This window comes from Pelodiscus sinensis, chromosome 26 (assembly GCF_049634645.1).
Source record: "Pelodiscus sinensis isolate JC-2024 chromosome 26, ASM4963464v1, whole genome shotgun sequence".
Classification (NCBI taxonomy): domain Eukaryota; kingdom Metazoa; phylum Chordata; order Testudines; family Trionychidae; genus Pelodiscus; species Pelodiscus sinensis.
In genome coordinates, this window is record NC_134736.1 from 14,956,989 (window position 1) to 14,969,408 (window position 12,420).

A 12,420-nucleotide genomic window follows, 5' to 3' on the forward strand; every position below is an offset into this window, starting at 1 on the left:
CTCCCGGCCTTTGTCCAAAGCTGAAGTTTCCTTCTCTCACTCATCGCGTGTAGCCCCATTCAGCCACGGATGAGGGGAGCCTCAAACATTCCCATCAGCCCATGAACCACTGCTGAGGGGAAAAGAGTCAGCCAGCCCCTCCATCCTCCACCTGCTCAGCTCCCCAAACACCACGCTGGGCCGCCCTTCAGGTCCATGTGGCACCATTTGAGAACCTGTTTGTACAGGTGGAACCTCCCTAGTCCGGCACCCTCAGGACCTTACTGGTGCCGAGCCAAAGAATTTTCTGGACCACAGGAGGTCAGTATTGTCTAGCAGCATCGCCAACACTTCCACTGCGTGCTGGGCTCTTAGAAGACATTAAGAGGTCAGTCAGAGCTGAAGAACAGCCCAGAACCCTGAGAGTCAGGACTGGTGGCAGTAAACTAACTTTATGGGACTGTGAGAAACTTGTCCACGCCCATGGTAAGTGGACATCCTGCCACTAACGTCATGCCGGACCACAGATGCTGCCGGACCAGAGAGTGTTCAACCTGTAACTAGGCGGAATGAGCAATCTCCATCCTTGAGCTACCTCTGCCACTGGATCCTGTGCCTGCCTAGACAGATCCCTCATCCTCCATGTGACTCTTTTGTATTCCACCTTATTCTCCATAGGTTCTTACACTGAGCTTTTCAGGGACTCCAAAACTGTAGTGGCTCTGTCTTGATTAGGAAAAAATGTAAGGAAAAGTAAAACCAGCGAGTCCATTCCACCTCCCCATGTGCCATACAGCCCTTGCGTCCTAATTAGGGGCGCCCACATCCAATGCAAAGGTACCCAAGGGGAATGGGCACCCAAAGCCCAACGAAATGCTTTCCCTTTGGGCTACTTCTGGAAATCCCAGAGGGAACCTTTACTGGGGATGTAAGTGACTAATCGACTTATCGGATAGTCGACTAGTCCAGTGTTTCTCAACCAGTGGTATGAGTACTCTTAGGGGTGAGAAGTCGGGGGTACGTCAACACAACTGAAATTTGGAGAAAACTGAATTTTTGTTTTAAGTTTTACAGTTTTATTATTTTTGTACTTTTTACACCCAAAAATTTCATCACCCACCTGACTATGATTAAGTTGTTTAAATAAATGTGTTGCAATGGTAGAAAAAAATGTTGTGTGTCTGAAAACTGTTGGTACTGGGGGGACTTACTAATTTTTTTGGAAAAGGGGGCACTTATATATATTTTGTAAAAGGGATCCTTTTAAAAAAAAAAAAGGGTTGAGAAAGACTGGACTAGTCCCTAGATGACTCCCAGGCCAGGAGCTAATCCCCTGCTTATCGACTAGTCGATGGAAAATCTATTGACTAGCTGATTAGTTGATTACATTAAATTTAACATCCCTAATCTTTACTCAGGACTTAACTGGGCTAAGTTGTCAGGGAAGTTAAAATGGGACGGTCATTCATAATGCGATCAGAAAAACGCATTGCCATTGGAGACCCTGTCAACCACAAATCAAAATAGCCCCTTTGCTTTTGCATCAGACTTTTCCTCTTGAGGAAATGACCAACAGACGTCCTTTTCCTTTCAGGGAATTTGAGTTCTCAGGAAACAGGGCCTTCCTTAGGTTGCATGGGGCCTTACACAGTACTGATAAACTGGTGTCCCTATGCCCGATGGCAGCCGGGAGTTCGGGGAGAATGATGGGTTTTAGAGATGACATTTGAGAATCTTCAGCAACATGCTAGTGAAATATTGTAAAGCAAATGTTAAACGAAGGTCGACTCACACGGTAAATTCAGAAACTGACACTATGTACCTGCGGTTGGCACGTGCCTGTTAAACGGCTTCGTTATCACTTGAATGGCTCGTTCACAGAGTCCGTGTTTTGCTAATTGTAACAAACTGTTTTGCTGTTAAGATAACTAGATCCTCTCCGGAGAGAGCAGAGCCACGGAGCCGGCTAGGAAGAGGCGGGTGGGTGGACATTAAGACCCAGTGGTGCCCCAGATTTTCAGATGCCTTAGGCAACTGTGTATTCTGCGTGTGAGTTGGCACATCTCTGTCAGGAAAGGGTCTGGCCTATTTAAGTACTGGCTAGCGGGCCAGGAGAGGTGCAGGCCTGGTTGCGCAGGAGGCAGAAGTCTCCTGTTTGTCCCCAAAGAGCATGTGACTCAAGCTTCCCCCACGAGCTCCCTCGCACCTTCATCTTGAATCAGAATGGGCAGGAGCCAGTGGTCCAGTTCCACGCGTAGCTCCCTTGCTGTGCTCACAAGGGACAGGTGCTACAGCCGTGCACACATGAACTGTGACCTGTAGCTCATTTCATGTAGTCCTCCTAGTCGTTCCTAGGGTTGTCAGGTGTCCGGTATTCACCCGGTCAGTCCATTATTTTCAGCTCCTGTCCAGTAAAAAAATTCAGAGAATACCAGACACGTAAAATATCTGGTACTTTCTGATTTTTTCCCAGCCAGGAGGCGAAAATGCCGGGCACCTGGCAACCCTACAAACACTCATCGCCCGGCCTCCCCACCTTCCCCACAGCCCCCCGACCCCAGCCCCCCATGCTTACCTGATTCCCCAAGGCTGCCGGCAAAAAGACCTAAGGGAAGCAATGCTTTCCCCTGGGTCTTACTGCTCTACCGCTCCTATCCCTGCACTCGCTTTTAAAGGGGACATGCTGTTTTAATGCTGTTTTATTTTATTTTTATTTTTTTTGGTTTAATAAGTCCTTGGAGTCTTTGACGCAAAGGACAGTGTAGACGCAAGAACGCCTTCTATTGAGAGAACTCTGGCGACCAAAGGCGTTATTCCTCGTAGAATGAGGTTTGCCGCCGTCGACAACACTGCCGAGTTCTGTCGACGTTATGTCAACAGAACTCGGCGGGAGTGTAGATGCAGGTAGAGATTTGTCGACAAAACCCTGTAGTCTAGCCACACCCCCAGAGCTGTGGAAAGAGAGCTGGTGTAGAGACTGCAGCTGGAGGTGTTGCGGTCAGTCTGTGGGGTTGAGATAGGGATGCAAAATCCCCGTGAATCAGTTAAGTGGTTAACCCGGCTTCTGCTCCCAGCCCCCCCCCCCCCCGTACTAGTTACTCATTCACATCCCTGGTGTGAGGCGCACCACCATGGATCTGCCTCCATTTTTCGGCATGTCTGAAAAAGCCAAACCCTGCAGCCTGTGGGGCTTTGCAAGCTAGCAGAAACCCTGCTGCATCCCTGTGGGTGCTTTCTCCAGAGCATTGTACCGTCTGGCCCCGCCCCACCCCAGCAAAACTCCATAGACCGCTCGGCCCTACGAGCAGCATTTTACAGCATTTCTAAAGGCTGTGGCTTTAGGCTAGATCCTGAGCAGAAAGAAACTTTCTCCAAACAGGCCGTTCTCCCACTATACCCCCAGCGGAATTGCAAGCCACTAACGATGCCGGGAAAGCACTGTGCTGCTGGATTAATTAATCACATTTTTATAGGAACCCTGATTGACTGGAGCCCCAGAAAAGAAAGCAGCTGTGCTTAACTCCTCCCATCTGGAGCGCTTTGTGCTGTAAGTGCTCTTAAATGCTCTGCCCTCATGTAGCTCTGTTCTCTAGTGGGCTCTCGTCCCCACCCTCCCCGCACGTGAAAAGCCAGTTCTCGGCTGTTATTTAACTAGCCTAATGGCACTCGCCTAATTAAAAATTGATATCTACCAAGGCACATGGGCAGACTGCAAACCGACAACTCCCACAAGCAGCCGCCGATCGTGTGAGTGTCCTTCCTCTTCATTCCGGGGATATTGTCGGTAACGATACATCGATTGTACTTTCTCCCTTTGAATTTCAGAGTTGGGCTGTTTACTTGAGAGGTCAAAGGTCAAATCCCCTTTCAGCCAGCAGATGGGATTCAAACCAGCAGTCCCATGGGATGTTCCCAAACAACCAGTCTGCAGGGGGCTCTTGCTTGTTTCTCCCTTTCGGGCTAACGAAGATGTAATGAAAGTGGAACAGCTTTAACAGGCAAGAGAGATGGACCCCCCCCATCGTGGTGCCAAGGTTAGGTGTAAACCTGGGCTGCAGGATATGCCTGTTCAAACCTGTGTTTAGTGGGCTGAGAGGGAACTTGTAGCCACATCTCCGGCCACCCACGTGAGTATCCGAACCTTTGGAGTAGACAGGGAGTAGACAGGCCCTTCTGTAACGGCCTTTTCCCCCTAGACTGGGTGAAATTGAAACAGAATCTCTCACATCCCAGGTGAGGGTGTTAACCCCTGGGCTAAAGGTGACATAAGAGTCCTCCAACTCCTTCCCCTCTGCCCTCAGCCGTGGTGTGAGGTGTTAGGCAGTAGGGCGGTAAAATCCTGTTTAATCCGTTAACTAGTTATACGTTATGTTTAACTGGCTAACCCCTTAAAGAGGGGCTCTGTGGTGTGGCGGGCTGCTCTGGCCAGGCCAGGCCCACCTCAGGGAGGGGTTGCTCCAGCCAGGCCCCCCACACCGCGGGCAGGCAGGGAGCTGGTCTCGCCCAGCCGGGCTGCCCGTTAACTGTAACCAGTAAGAATCACCCAGTAAGGGCGATGCTTCCCCGTTAACCATTCGCATGCCTATTAGGTAGCTGCCTCACAAGAAACCCAATTCACCTCATGCCAGGAGAGGGGATTCCTGGCAGTGGATCTCAGGCAAAGAGAGATGCAGAAGTCCCTGAAGGAGGAAAGATTGGGCGGTTCCCTGCCGGCCTGTATGGATCCCGTTCTCAAGCACCCGTCTCTCCCCGTTCATTGACGAGGGAGCTGAAGGGTGCAGCTTAGGCTTTGGTATCTCCTTATTCCAGTTATTTCCCTGCATCTAGAAGGTAGAGAAGGCCCTGCTGGTATTGCCACATCTCGTCCCTTCTGCGGTCCTGAGACGGAGAGGAGCTGAGCTGGGTTATACTAGGTCCATTTCCTAGGCAGCGAGAGCTGAGAACGGGGGTCTGACTGGCATGTTGCCCTGCTTGCAGAGTTGCTGAGGCTTTGCATGCTCTGCTCGTGCCGCATCCCTGAGCGGAGAATGGGCGTGCCTCGGGAATGCCGCAAAGCACGGAGATCATGGCAGTGAATGCAGAATAGGCACCGCCAGGGCAGGCCCCAGCTTGGCACCCACAACCAAGGTGGGGACTTGAGAACAAGCAGACCTGGGGTGTCCAGATGGGCGAGTGAGACTTTCTGGAGCTCCTCTTCCACCACACTCCTGTTGCTTGGGCTAGGGAGCTGTAATTTCCTTCTCCATCCGCTCCTCTGGAGGTCAGCTGCTGTCTGCCGGCTTCTCTGTATCCCCTGCCACTGAAAGCTGAAGTAGCATCATATCCGTGAATGATTGGTAGCATAAGAGACATGTAGCTTCCCAGTGCCCCATGCTTGGGAGTGGATCTCTCCTGTTGGCCAGCACCCGTTGGGAAATAGCTTTCGTCTGCCCCAAGAGTGGAGTAATAGCTTGGGCCCGTCGATGCGACATCTGATCCCCGACTCCACGCTGGCGCCCTGTTCATGCCGGGTGGGTGCTTTGCATCAGCAAATCTGCTTCCTTGTGAGCCACCTCAAGTTCTGACAGAGGGAGATTGGGACATGCTTCATCAAAGCAATATCTCTGGCCGGGGCAATAGCAGTCTGCCAATCGATCGTTATTGCTTGAGTTGTCTGCTTCTCGTGCTCGATTGCTTGGTTGAGATTGCCACCTGATTTGAGATGATGCCTTTTTATGGGATCAGAAACGTACCCTTTGCAGCCTCCTGGGTACGCACTGAGTCATTTCTTGTGTGCCGTTCTCTCTGCCCGTGCACTTAACTTTCTGCAATTCCCATTAGGTTACGCTGTTCCCAAGGGGCTTGTTCCTGGCACTTGGTTTGCAACCACGGGCTTTGCGGTGGCTGCTTTGTGAGGAAGTGTTGCTGAAACCTGCTGCGTTCTACAGATCGGTTTTGTCACAGCAGTTACAGCGGCTTTAAAACGTGCAGCTGGTTAATCCTTGGGCTGCTTCTCACAGTTCTTGTTGTGTGATTGCTCGATGGACATGTCAGCAAGCCCTCAAGGGCCTGCCGGTCGGGTATGCTGCTCCCCCACAAGCAACTAGGACAGGGTATGTAGCTGGTTTCTCCTCCTCCTGCAGTCTGGTTTCTGGTACTTTCACACAGCTCCACCTAGCATCATTCCCATGACCACACAGGAAGTAAATGGAATCATCTCTGCAAATCATCTCTCAAGCTCTTGGCTGCTAAGTATCCATCACATCATTTTCCTAGCTTATGGACAGTTTTTCCCCCTGGGGGTACCCTCAGCATCCATGTCCTGGTGGAGAAACTGGGTGTTCTTCCTTGAATCTGTGCTTCCACTGTTTTCCCTCTGTGCCTTCTCCACATCTTCATCTGTGCAACTGAGTTTTCCCCACGGTTAATCTCTTCTCTTCTGGGAGAACGTCCTTGCTCATGGAACAGCCAACTTCCTTCATACGTCCGTGGGTTCTAACAGCGTGGTTACATCTAGATCATGGCCGATAACAGTAGCACCACGGATGTTGGCGTCCACAAGAATGTCACGAGGCCCCTTTCCTGCATCACTGCCTAGATGGCCTGTGAAATTCAATGCACAGTGCATGCCGTCCACCTCAAGGTGGCCCCTAGCGAAATTAGCTTTTGCTTTGCAACGGATTGCTTCTTCACAAATTACATATGCTCAGTCTTGGCCCTGAGAATGGACCCTGTCTTGAAAATATTTCCTCATTCTGTATGCTGTATTAATATCAATTGCTGGTGCAGGAACCGCTGCACATAAAATATTCATAAAATCTAACATAGCAGCCAGAGAAATGTTTCTCAGATCGGCCCATTCTACAAATAATGACCCATTTTGATGTATTACATGGTACTAACAAACTCGTGCTGTCATGGCACTCCAGACTTTTGCTTTAACAGAAGGCAAAAAGCACAGGAAAATGCAAACATCACCTGGGGTGAAATGTGTCCCAAACCTTACAAAACAGTACACTATTGAGTAAATAGTTGTGTTAATTATTGTACGTAGCTTTCTACCAATTTGGGTCAAAATTAGACAATGTTTCTTTGAGTTATATCCCTTTTTGTGATTTTATTATTTTTTGTTATGTGAACTTTTTTCTAGCTGATGGGTTACACTGACTCATTAAGAAGTTTGCTTTTAGATTTGGCAGGTAGATGAAAAACTATCCCCATTTTGCCAGCTCAGGTATGAATCACTTAAAATCGAACCGCAGTGTTTCAGTGAGGGTTGAATGGAATGTTGTGTTCCCATCCCAAATCAATTTTTTCTGCTGATTTGCCTAAGCCCCCAAAATTTTGAAAATTGTTTATTTTTGGGCTACTCTAAAACAATCTTCCTACCTGCAGTTGCTAGTAAACCAAAATATCTATGATTTGCTCAACTCTACCCAAGAATTGTGATTCCTCCCTGCTGGTATTACTTAAACCATTCCGCAGCCAGCACCACACAGGAGACAGAATTCACCTTGATGTCTTTTCATTTTAGGCAGCTCCGTAATTGGAACTAATGTTGCCCTGCTTAACCGTGCTCTCCCATTATGTTTTCAAATCAAGATCTCCAGCTCTAATTGGAAGAGAAACCGAATGCCGCTACCCGTAGTATGTTCCATACACAGACACAGAGCTCTGTGTAGACTCCATCTGCTCCCACGCACTCTGTGCACAGGTGTGTTTAATCTCTAAGGGAAACACAAAGAGCCGCATCAAAATATTGTTAAATGTAATTATAACGGGAGCGATTGATCTTGAAGCATTGATCAAATCAAAGGCTGAATGACTTTCAGCATGCTTCCTATGCCTGAGGCAGGGGGGAGAGGGAGAAAGGGGCCTCATTAAACTGTGTGAAGCGAGTTGAGATTGTCTGACGGAAGGCACTGTAGGAGAGCTGCCCCTATGGTCATGGGCACTCCAGAAATGTCCAAATAGCCAGTCAGTCCTAAATGGCCTATTTACATGAATGTGGATTCATTTCTGGAGGTCCTAACAAAAACAGCCTTCAGCTGCATGATTGGGCAACAAAACGGCAAATGAAATTTAATGCGGATAAGTGTAAAGTAATGCACGTTGGAAAAAAGTAACGCCAACTATACGTACAGTATGATGGGGGCTAATTTGGCTACGACAAATCAGGAAAGAGATCTTGGAGTTATCGTGGACAATTCTCTGAAAACGTCCACACAGTGTGCAGCGGCGGTCAAAAAGGCAAATAGGATGTTAGGAATTATTAAGAAAGGGATAGAAAATAAGACCCAGAATATCTTACTGCCCTGTATAAAACTATGGTACGCCCACATCTTGAATACTGTGTACAGATGTGGTCTCCTCAAAAAAGATATTTTGGCCTTGGAAAGGGTTCAGAAAAGGGCAACTAAAATGATTAGGGGTTTGGAAGGTGGTCCCATATGAAGAGAGGCTAAAGCGACTGGGATTTTTCAGTTTAGAAAAGAGGAGACTAAAGGGTGAAATTATAAAGGTCTATAAAATCATGAGTGGTGTGGAGAGGGTGAATAAAGAAAAGTTATTTATTAGTTCTCATAATAGAAGAACTAGAGGACACCAAATGAAATTAATGGGTAACAGGTTTAAAACTAATAAGCAAAAGTTCTTCTTCACACAGCACGTAGTCAACCTGTGGAACTCCTTGCCAGAGGAGGCTGTGAAGGCTAGGACTATAAGGGTATGTCTACACTTCCACCCTAGTTCGAACTAAGGGGGCTAATGTAGTCATTCGAACTTGCAAATGAAGCCCGGGATTTAAATATCACGGGCTTCATTTGAATGTTCCCGGGCGCCGCCATTTTTAAATGCCCGGTAGTTCGAACTACCTGCCCGCGGCTACACGCGGCACGGGCTAGGTAGTTCAAATTAAAGCTCCCAATTCGAACTACCGTTACTCCTCCTGCAATGAGGAGGTGTGGCTAGTTCGAACTAGGGTGGCTAGTGTAGACATACCTTAACAGAGTTTAAGAGAAGCTAGATAATTTCATGGAGGTTAGGTCCATAAAAGGCTATTAGCCAGGGGATAGAAATGGTGTCCCTGGCCTGTTTGTCAGAGGCTGGAGAGGGATGGCAGGAGACAAATCACTTGATCATTGTCTTCGGTCCACCCTCTCTGGGGCACCCGGTGCTGGCCACTGTCGGCAGACAGGCTACTGGGCTAGATGGACCTTTGGTCTGACCCAGTACGGCCGTTCTTATGTTCTAAGTTTTGCCTTGAAGGATCTTACCTGTCTCAGTGGGCAAAATTGCCAGTGACTTTCGCTAAGCAGTATCAGACCCTAAACCAGGGGTGGGGAACCTTTTTTGTTCAGGGGCCGCTGACCTACAGAAAAGTCAGTCGGGGGCTGCACACAAGTGAGAAGCAAAGTGAGAAGCCCACGACCGAGAGGAGAACGACCCTCTCCACATTCCCCTCGCACACCAGAGCCTGGGGGGGCCCAGGCTAATAGCTTTTGTGTGCTCCAGTCCTGTGGGTGGACGGCTGAGGGGCTGGAGCGCCAGCGCAGACTCCCCAATCCTGAGCCGCGGGGGCCATATCCAGGTAAGCGGGGGGGCCACATGTGCCCCCCCCCAGGCCTGAGGTCCCCTACCTCTGCCCTAAATCATCTACTCTGGGGAATTATATCGTGTAATAGAAAGACCGGTATGTAACATGATCTAGCGGATTGGACTCTGTAATAAGAGCCAGGTTCTATTCCTGGCTCTTGCCACTGACCTTGGGCAAACCACTGCCCTGTTCTTTGCCTCAGTTTCCCTACCTGCCCTTAGTCCCGATTGTCTATTCAAAATGTAAGCTCTTAGGGGCAGGGACTCTCTCTTATTGCATGTTTATACAGCATCTAGCACCACAGGGCCCTGATTTTATTAGCGTGGACTCCTGGGCACTGCTATAGCATGGACAGTAAAGACCACTAAACCAAAAGAGCCCTGCTCACAATGGATTGTCAGGAATAATCGGAACATGTGACCTGGCTTTCTGGTGCCTCTTGCCTGTGCTAGCACTGTAATGACTTGCTTGACGTGGGGCTAATATCAGCAATACCAAGCTACCTCACGAATGCGTGCGGTGACCCAGAATGCTAGAGTTGTCCAGTATCTAGAAAAGACCATACTGGGCAGAAGTAAAACGTAGCATTCCAGCACAGCACAGAGTAACATGGTCTGCCGCTGTGATCTTCCTGTACTTTATATTCTCTAGGGTCTCATGCTAAACCAGGAATGTGGGGTGTGAAGGACAAAAAAAAAAATCCACCCTGAAAAGGCAAAGGCACACTAAAGACTACGTGTACAGAGTAAAGAGAAAGCTGAGAAGGACATAAAGAAAAATAACTACAGAGGAAAAAAAGAAGGAGCCATGCGGGGAAAGGCCCATAAAGAAGACATAAAGCTGTTTGGGAATTTGTAAGGTCAATTTGTGTGTGTGCAGGGGGTGAGAAGAGGGATTAGTCAGCCAGACAGACAATTTTCAGTGGGAGATGAGTCTCTGAACAGGTTGACAAACGTGACTCTGCTCCACGCCGATTTCTGCTGGCAGCCATGCTGGAAGACAAACCTCCTAAGGGAGACCATTACTCTAGGAGAGCCTGAGTGGAACATGACTTTATGACTAGCGAAGGGCGAGTTTAATAACCAGCCGATGCTACAAGAGCGCTCCGCTCTCCGACAGCCACTTCACCTTGGATTTTTCTTGCATGCAGGGAAATCTAGGCAAGTCCGTTTTCCTTGAGTTATTGGGGGTAACTGCTCGCACCCCCATGGAGCGGTGGCTGGGCTGGGGAGGGTGGGGCAGATAAGCTTCCAGTCTTATCCTTCCTCCCTCCCTCTCTAATTTGGTGTAATTGATTGAAGTGTAATTGCACTGGGATGGGTTCCCTAGGGAAGTAGTGGAGTCTTCATCCCTAGAGGTGTTTAAGTCCCGGCTTGACAAAGCCCTGGCCGGGTTGATTTAGTTGGGATTGGTCCTGCCTAGAGCAGGGGGCTGGACTTGATGATCTTCTGAGGTCTTTTCCAGCTCTGTGATTCTAAGTCCTAGGGCAGCAGCTTGTGTGTATTTTGGGGTGCTCCTCTCAATTTTGTGGCACCCAAGGCATCACTGGAGTTCCTACTTGGCAGGATTTTTTTGATCTTTGAGTAGTTCATTGGCACCCTAGCGACTAACCCCAAACGCTCATGATTCTTTGTATTTGGGTTAGTCTCAAGGGTGCCACCGGAATGCTGGTTGTTTTTAAAGTTGCAGACTAACACAGCTCCCCGGCTGAGATTCCTTGATCTTAAAGGCACCTAAAGGACAAATTTCTCTGTATTAATTGAGTTGAGCAGGGACTGTTTGCGGGTGTTCACCAGCTACTCAAACCATAGTGGGAGATCTTTAGCCTCCTGTTAGAGAGAAAGGGGCAGCCTCTTGCATGGAGCTTGGGTGGTTTATAACCTGGCTCATGGTGGAATGAAATTGACCCCTTTGCATGACCCCTATGCTTTAAAGTAGACCTCGTATGGACTCTTCTGCACAGGGCTTCTCTGGGGCTCCGGCCAGAAATAGTGCGCGCCTGTGTCTCATAGCTGTGAGTGGGCAGGATATCCCAGAGCAAGGCTCCACCTTCTCAGATGAGCCCAAAATAAAGCATCTGGTTCAAACCCCTCTGAAGTCACCAGAGGTTCAGAATTGAATCCCCAAACTGAGTGCCATCTCTGTGGATCCACGGTCACATTTTCCAAATTTGTCCCTGGAGCTCAGCCTGAGTTCACAAGATTTTTCCCATGGGGGGACAAAAATCTTTTGAGATGTCCTAGAATCAGTTTAGACTCCCATTAGAGCAGCTTTTTTCAACGAGGTGCAGTGCAGTCAGAAATGACTGCAGCAAGAGAAAAGGGGACTTTTCACCTCCTTTAAAAGAAGAATTGTTAATGTCTAATTAAACACTTACTAGAATCTCAGAGGCTGTGATCTGAACTGAAAATAAACACACCGTGCACAGCCTAACCTCGTTAATTTTAAGACAAAGGAATAACAACCATTGGAATGGCAAAAAAATAAAAAGAACCAGCTAATTAGCTGGTGTCTCTCCGCTTGTTTCGGAACACAAACCTATTTTCTGCAGTGCAAAACCAGTCTAGCCAAATTGTTTCGTTTCCAACAGAACTTTTATTTTCCTTAATTTCAACAGAATGGATATTGTCTTTCCAGGCATCTACCAGACAATCTTTGTAGAGCAATTAAAATTATTTGGGAGGCAGGGGAGTGGAAAAGAACAATGGGTGCTTGTTTTTGATTTGTATTTTCAAATCACATGCAGTTGGTGCACGGTACAGTGAGAGCCTTGTAATGCTCTATCAGAAAAAGCTAATTCCAGTCGGATCATCACAATAAAGACAGAGACACTGCCAAGCTGCAAAACTCCAAGGCTCTGCTGACAT

At 48.3% G+C, this 12,420-nt stretch overlaps 1 protein-coding gene across 2 annotated transcripts in view; it reads right to left on the reverse strand.

Moving 5' to 3' along the window:
- OPCML (opioid binding protein/cell adhesion molecule like) overlaps positions 1–12,420 on the reverse strand; it is a 1,026,659-nt gene that overhangs the window by 5,566 nt on the left and 1,008,673 nt on the right. The gene's annotated exons all lie outside the window — the stretch shown is intronic.